This window comes from Lagenorhynchus albirostris, chromosome 11 (genome assembly GCF_949774975.1).
Source record: "Lagenorhynchus albirostris chromosome 11, mLagAlb1.1, whole genome shotgun sequence".
Taxonomy (NCBI): domain Eukaryota; kingdom Metazoa; phylum Chordata; class Mammalia; order Artiodactyla; family Delphinidae; genus Lagenorhynchus; species Lagenorhynchus albirostris.
This window is the reverse complement of record NC_083105.1, coordinates 98,032,719-98,041,019: the sequence shown is the minus strand read 5'-3', so window position 1 is coordinate 98,041,019 and position 8,301 is coordinate 98,032,719.

Genomic DNA, 8,301 nt, shown 5'->3' with positions numbered 1-8,301 from the left:
CTCATGTGCATGATTTCCACACAATGTAGTCCTCTGCATGCCATCAGGGGCTTTGGTGATGCAGCATTTCTTAAAGGAATGCTCCTTTTCTGTCTCTGGAATTTTCTTCCAAGCCTCAGACACCCATTTGGCAAAGTTTGATTCTTATGAGCCAGTATGACAAATACAGTATGACTGTTCTGGCTAATAGTTATAGTCAAACATCCCAATTTAGATGTTAAAATGAAAAAAAAAAAGTGCCAAGTGCCTCTTAAAATTAATGAAATATAATATCTTTCTGTTTCATCTTGCCCTCATTTATAACCATCCTCTAAGAAACCACCAGGGTGGTCTACCCAAATGTTACAACCCTGCTTAAAACCTTTAAACAATTAGAAACACAATGTATTGATCATATGTGTTTATCGCATGCCCCTTCTGAAACTACATCAAAATGAAAATTGGTAAATACTGAAAACAAATTATAAACCCTCAAAGACAAACAGAATGGAAGGAATTGTTTCAGGCAGCATGAATGGCTAAATGGCCACCAGATTCACATGAGGTGGCAAAAAAAAAAAAAAGTACAGAGCGGTTCCCCTGTACCCCTTCACCCAGTTTCCCCCAATGGTAACATCTTGTTTAGCTACAGTACAATATTAAAACCAGGAAATTGACATTGGTACAATCCACAGAGCTTATTCAGATGTTGCCTCTTTTACATGCATTTGTGTGTGTGCATGTGTGTGTGTGTGTGTGTGTGTGTGTAGTTTTATGCAATGTGTGTGTAGATTCCTGTAACCACCACCACAATCAGGTTACAGAACTATTATATTACTACCAGGCTCCCTTGTGCTATCCCTGTATAGCCACACCCACCCCATCCCACACCCTTGACAACTGCTAATTTGTTCTCCATCTCTATACCTTTGTTTCAAGACTGTTATATAAATGGACTCAGACAGTCTATAACCTTCTAAGATTGGCTTTTTTTTTTAATATCCTCGAGATCCATTCAAGTTGTGTGTATAAATAATTTTCATTGCTGAGTAGTATTTCTGTGGTACGGATATACCACAATTTGTTTAACCATTTACCTGCTTAAAAGACATTTGGGCTGATTCCAGTTTGGGCTTATTACAAATTAAAGCTGCTATGAACATTTATGTACAGTTCTGCATGAACATAAATTTTCATTTCTCTAGAATAAATGCCCAAGAGTTCAATTACCGGGTAATAAGGTAATTTTGCATATTTAGTTTTATAAGAAATTGCCGAACTCTTTTCCAGAATGACAGCACCATTTTAGATTCCCACCAGCAACGCATGAGGAATCCAGTTTTTCCACATCCTCACCAGCATTTGTTGTTGTCACTTTTTTAAAAAAAATTTTAATCATCCTGATAGTTATTTAGTGATATATCATTGTGGATTTAATTTTTGTTTTTCCCTGATGGCTAATGATGTTGAACATATTTTAATGTGTTTATTTGCCATCTATATATCCTCTCTGGTGAAAGATCTGTTCATGTCTTTTGCCCATTTTCTAATTGGCTTGTTCATTTCTTTTACCTTTGAGTTTTAAGAATTCCTTAAATATTCTAGATAAAGTACTTTGTCAGATAAGTGGTTTCTCCCAGTCTATCTTTTGTCTTTTCATCCTCTTAACTGAATCTTTTGTAGAGAAAACGTTCTTAATTTTAAGATCCAATTTATCAACTTGTCCTTTAATGCATCACTTTTGGTGTCACACTTTGCCTAGCCCTAGAGTCTCATAATTGTCTCCTATTTTATTTTCTAAGAGTTGTACAGTTTTGTTTCATATGTAAGTCCATAATCCATTTTGAGTTAATTGTTGTATGAGGTGTGAAGTTTAGGTCGGGGTTCCTTTTTTTTTGTCAATGGATGTTCAATTGCTCCAGGACTGTTTGTTGAAAAAGCAATCCTTCCTCCATTGAATTGTTTTGCATTTTTGTCAAAAATTAGTTGGGCATATTTGTGCAGGTCTGTTTCTGGGTTTTCTATTCAGATCCATGACCTATGTGTCTGTCCTTCTGCCAATAACATGCTATCTTAATTACTGTGGCTACGGTAAACCTTAATATAAGGTAGAATTATTTTTCCCACTTTATTGTTCTTTTTCAAAATAGGTTTAGCTATTCTAGGTCCTTTGCCTAATAGATCATTTTAAAAATGCATTTGTGTAAACTGGCAAGAAAATAGACTATTCAAGGACCAAAAAACTAAGTGAAAGCTGGTACCTGGAGAGGTAAATTGAGCACTGAAGCTTGTTTTGCCTTGAGGGCGTTTGCTTAAAAGTTGAATTTAGGCATGGTGACCTCATAGGGTGCCACTGTGGCATAGGAGACAGAACCCAGGGCCTGCATAGGGTTGGAAATCTAATAGAAGGCCCCCACTATAACACCAGAACCCCAGAAGACTATATCCTCATGTAAGAGTGGATTTAAAATATGCTAACACCTGAACTGCCCCTAGGGGACTGCATAGAAAATGTGCTCATCTGGAATCTAAGTGCCTACTAGAGATCTTTTCTTTTTTCTTTTAAATATATGCAGATAATTTATCATCAAAGCTGTGACTTTTCTGCCCGAATTCCTTGTTGGTCCGAAAAACAAAATAGCAAGAATTTAAAATGGTTCCAGGTTGACAGTGCCACCAAGCACCAGCCGAAACAATGCAGATCATCTCTGGATGAGCTGATCTTCAATCTAGGCCTTGGGGAATTTCCACAGATACGGTTCCAAGAAAAATAGATTTTGTCAAAAATGGGAAACAAATAAGGAGCAAAGAGCCAGGAGCAAGAGCCAACAAAGATGGAAATAGGAAGTAAGAAAATTAGAAAATCAAGCCAAATAGTTCAATATCTGATTAATAGGAGTTCTAAAAAGAGAGAAAAGTATGAGAGAGCAAGATTACAAACGAAATACATGAAAAAATTTCTGAACTGAACAAGTCTTTCTGGATTACATAGTACACTATGTGCCTAGCACAGTGAAAGAAAAAGAATCACGTCAAGACACATCTTTGTAAAATCTCAGAATATTAGGGGAAAAGAGAAGATCTAAAAAGATTTCAAAAAGAGAGAAAGGGACTTCCCTGGTGGATCCCTGGTCAGGAACTAAGATCCTGCGTGCCACATGACGTGGCCCCCCAAAAAAGAGAGAGAGAGAGAGAGAGAAAGGAACAGGAATGAGAATGGCAACTCAATACAGTATTAAAAGATAGATGATGTGACAGTGCCTTTAAAATTCTGAAGAAACATGATCATTACCCTAGAATTCTATACCAGCCAAACGAATATAAGACCAATACGTACCAATATAAGATAAATATAGACATCTTTCAGATATGCAAGGAGTGAACATTTTTACTTCTCTTTCCAAGTAGGCTACTATAAGATGTGCTCTGGTAAGCAGGAAAGAGAAAGGCAGCAGAGCTAGGGAATGGAATGCTGGATCCACACACAAAACTGGTGAAGGAAATCTTTGGAATGAAAGCTACACCACAGACCCAGAAACAACCTGTCCTGACTGAAGTAGGAGAAGGAGGAAACTGCAGGACAGTCTCCAGAGGGGGGGAAAAACCTGTAAAGCATCTGACATGTTTAAATATTTGAAAAAGAATATGAACAAGTACTTTACAAGTCTGATGCGACGTGCGGAAAAAATTAGAGCTAGATACATAGAAAATTATATTTTGAAAAAGAGGTAATTATAAACTTAGGGGAAAACAAAAAGTTGAATAAGAACTAGAAATTATCTCACCTTTACGTTAATTGATTTTCAACAAGAGTGTCAAGACGGGACTTCCCTGGTGGCGCGGTGGTTCAGAATCCGCCTGCCAATGCAGGGGACAGGGGTTTGAGCCCTGGTCTGGGAAGACCCCACATGCCGCGGAGCAACTAAGCCCATGCACCACAACTACTGAGCCTGCGCTCTAGGGCCCGCGAACCACAACTACCAAGCCCGCATGCCACAAGTACTGAAGGCCGCGCGCCTAGAGCCCATGCTCCATAACAAGAGAAGCCACTGCAACGAGAAGCCCGCGCACCACAAGAAGAGTAGACCCTGCTCACCGCAACTAGAGAAAGCCCACGCACAGCAACGAAGACCCAACGCAGCCAAAAGTAATGAATAAATAAATTAATTTTTTTAAAAAAGAGTGTCAAGACCATTTAATGGGGGAAGGAATAGTCTTTTCAATAAATGGTGCTGGGGGACTTCCCTGGTGGTCCAGTGGTTAAGACGCAGTGCTCCCAATGCAGGGGACCTGGGTTCGATCCTTGGTCAGGGAACTAGACCCTGCATGCATGCCGCAACTAAAACATTCCACATGCCACAACAAAGATCCCACATGCCACAAAGAAGATCCCCAAGTGCAGCAACTAAGACCCAGCACAACGTAAATAAATAAATAAACAAATAAATAAAATATTTAAATAAACAAATGGTGAAAGGACAGCCCACAGAATGGGAGAAAATATTTGCAAATGAAAATATTTATATCTGATACAGTACTGGTATCTAGAATATACAAAGAACCCTTCCAACTTAGTAATAAAAAAAATGAATAACCCAATTTGAAAATGGGCAAAGGGTCTAAACTGACATTTCTCAAAAGAAGACACACAAATGGCCAAAAAGCACAAGAAAAGATGCTCCACATCATTAACCGTCAAGGAAGCACAAACCAAAGCCACAATGAGACACTACTTTATAACCACTAGGATGGCTACAATCAAAGAGACAGGTAGTACCAAATGTTGATGAGGATTAAACCTTCATACACTGCTCGTGGAAATGCAACATAATGCAGCCAATTTGGAAAAGACTGTAGTTTTTCAAACAGTTAAACACAGAGTTACCACGTGACCCAGCAATTCCACTCCTAGGTATTTAACCAAGAGAAATGAAAATGCCCGCACAGAACCTAATACACGAATGTTCATAGCAGCATCATTCAGAATCTCCAAAAAGTAGAAACAGCCCAAATGTCCACCAACTGATAAATGGATAAATATAGTGTGGAATAGCCATACAATGGAATACTATTCAGCAATAAGAGAAGTGGAGTGCTAATACTTGCTACAACATGGGGAAATCTTGTACCTACACTAAGATAAAGAAGCCAGTCACAAAGGATCCCATGTTGTATGATTCTGTTTAGATGAAATATCCAAAACAGGCAAGAATCTACAGGGACAGAAAGTGGCTTAGTGGTTGCCTAGAACTGGGAGGAAGGGGGAACTGATGGTGGCAGCTAAGGGGCAGGGGGTTCATTTTGGGGTAATGTTAAAAATGTTCTAAAGTTGATTGTGGTATTGGATGCACAATTCTGCAAATATATTAAAAGGCATTGAATTGGGTGAATTGTATGTGGATTGTATCTCAATAAAGATACCAAGAGGTTTTTTTAAATATAAGAAACATAAGTTATACCACAGTACACCATTTGGCTCAGTAGTAAACAATATTTAATAGTCCTAATAATGTAAACACTGTCTACTGATTTAAGGCAAAATGCTGATATAACTATAATGAAGAGGCGTGAGGGATAGGAGCTATAAGAAAGGAGGACATTGGGGAGTGTAAATCCAGCTTCCTAACAAAGTAACTAGTAAGGGCCACCAGTTTTCCAAAGTGTCTGCATCCTTTTACTAAAGGTTCAGTCTTAATGGTTCTCTAGAGTCGTCTTTGTGATCTGACTCTTGCCTCCATCTCCTGCCCTCTTTATCACGCACCAACGGATACCATTTACAGCTTTCCCATACACACCATGCTGTTTCTCACCTCTGGACCTTTGTTTCTGTTTCATCTGCCTGGAAAGCCTGCTAGCCTCCACTCTTTAAGATATCTCAGTAATGGCCTCCTCCAGAAAGCCTTCCCTGCCCCACTCCTGCTCCCCCAGGATAAGCGTCCCTCCTCTCTGAACCTACACAGTAGGTAATTAACAAGCTTTAAATGCCATGATATATTTTATAATTATGTTTCTTTTTTTTTTTTTGCGGTACGTGGGTCTCTCACTGTTGTGGCCTCCCCCGTTGCGGAGCACAGGCTCCGGACGCGCAGGCTCAGCGGCCATGGCTCACGGGCCCAGCCGCTCCGCGGCATGTGGGATCTTCCCGGACCGGGGCACGAACCCGTGTTCCCTGCATCGGCAGGCGGACTCTCAACCACTGCGCCACCAGGGAAGCCCTCTTTGCTATTTTTTTAATTGAAGTGTAGTTGATTTACAATGTTGTGTTGATTTCTGCTGTACAGCAAAGTGATTCAGTTATACACATATACACATCCTTTTTTTATATTCTTTTCCATTGTGGTTTATCCCAGGAGATTGAAAATAGTTCCCTGTGCTATACAGTAGGACCTTGTTGTTTATCCATTCTAAATGTAATAGTTTGTACCTACTAACCCCAAACTCCCAGTCCATCCCTCTCCCTCCCCCCTCCCCTTATAAGTATGCTTCTTTGTCTACCTCCTGCATTACATGGAATTCTTTAAATGCAGGAGTTGTATCTTTTTTTCTTTGTATCCCTGGAAACTACTGGTGACCTTCAGTAAATGGCTGTTGAATGGATTACTTCTACAGATATTTACCAAGGGCCTATTAAGAGCCAGTACACAAAGAGACCAGATATTAGACTACTACAGTGAACAGACATGTTCAAGACAGTTCCTGCCCTCAGTGGGAACGAGGCCTAGTCCGTGGGGAAGGTGGACAAAGAGATACATAAAACCAAGCAAGATCGAAAAGCAAAAATATGAGTTCAGAGGCTCAGACATCTCAAAGCAAATGGACCTTGGAAAGTATTCCCTTGTCTTCTTCCACTTTCCCAAAGCCGTGGTATTTGACCCCAATTTAGAATCCCTTATGGAGCTTTTAAAAAGATGAATGCTTGGGACAGCAGCTCAGGTTGATTTCATTGGTCTGGGTTCTAATCTTTTTTTTCTCTTTTTTTTTTTTTGTTATGAAACCTGGATTTGGGTCCACTTGCCCAATACACAGCAAAGCCAATCTACTGACACCAGGTTGTGGTGAAGGAAAGTAAAGCATTTATTGCAAGGCCAAGCAAGAAGAATGGGTAGCTTAAGCTCAAAAGGCCAGAACTCCCCGAACTCCCCAATGGCTTTTAGGGAAGGGTTTTTAAAGACGGTGTGAGGGAGTCACAGGGTGCATGATCAGCTCGTATACGTCCTTCTGATTGGTTGGTGGTGAGGTAACAGGGTGATGTTTCAGGAATCTCAATCATCAACTTCTGGTTCCAGCCAGTCTGGGGTCTATGTGCCTGTGGTCAGCATGTAGTTAACTTCTTACACCTGGTGGGGGTTTAGTATCTGCAAAACAGCTCAAGGATACGGCTCAGGATATTATTTATAACCCTCAGGGAGGAACTAAAGGTCCTTGATTTTGTTTTAAGGCTATTTATTTTGTCTTGCTTGACTGTTTCCCTTTGTTTCTGCATTTTCTCACTCCTCTGATTAAATTTGCTCTTTGGAACTTGGGGAAGGCCTAGGAGGCTAAAGATGTTCTACAAACAAGAGGCAGGGGACACAAGTGGTGGTGGGGTGTCAGTCCCCAGGAAGGCCCCACGGGGTCCCGCTAGGTTTCAAGCTCTGACAAGAATTCTAACATGTTGCCAGGATTGAACAGCACTCGTCTGCAGGGGAAAAAATAAATTTAAGCTCTTCATCCTGGCTGGCATTCAAGACTCCTAGTTATTTGGCACTAGATTTCCTATCCAAACTTATTTCCTACTATCAGAGAAAGCCTACTGTGTGTTAATGATCACTAACTAGTCCTATGGACTTGTGTAATTCCCACCTGAATTATTTCTGAATTATTTGAATTATTTCATATTCTGAATTATTTCACATTCTGAATTATTTCATATTCTTCAAAGCTCCTCCCTATAGATATTACTGTCCATATTTAACAAGGATTTCCCATTTCCATCAGCTGAAATTTTCCAAGATTTAGTTCAAATGTCATCTCTTCAACAAATAACTTTTCTGATCTCCCCCCAGCCAAAAAAGAACTAATTTTCCTATGCAATTATCATATCCAAATTTATATTGTTTACATATTGTATCTCTTAAGTAGACTGAAAGCTACTGAGAGTCAGGAACCAACCCTGACTTAGTGATTTATGTCCCTCCAAATAACACTGCACATAATGGTTCAGTGTTTATTGAATAAAAATATTACACTGTTTCACACCAAAACCAAGATTGTTCTGTCCTTGAAAACATGATCTTATAAATCTTCACAGCAGGAAGATTCGATGCTCATTGAATTAAATGA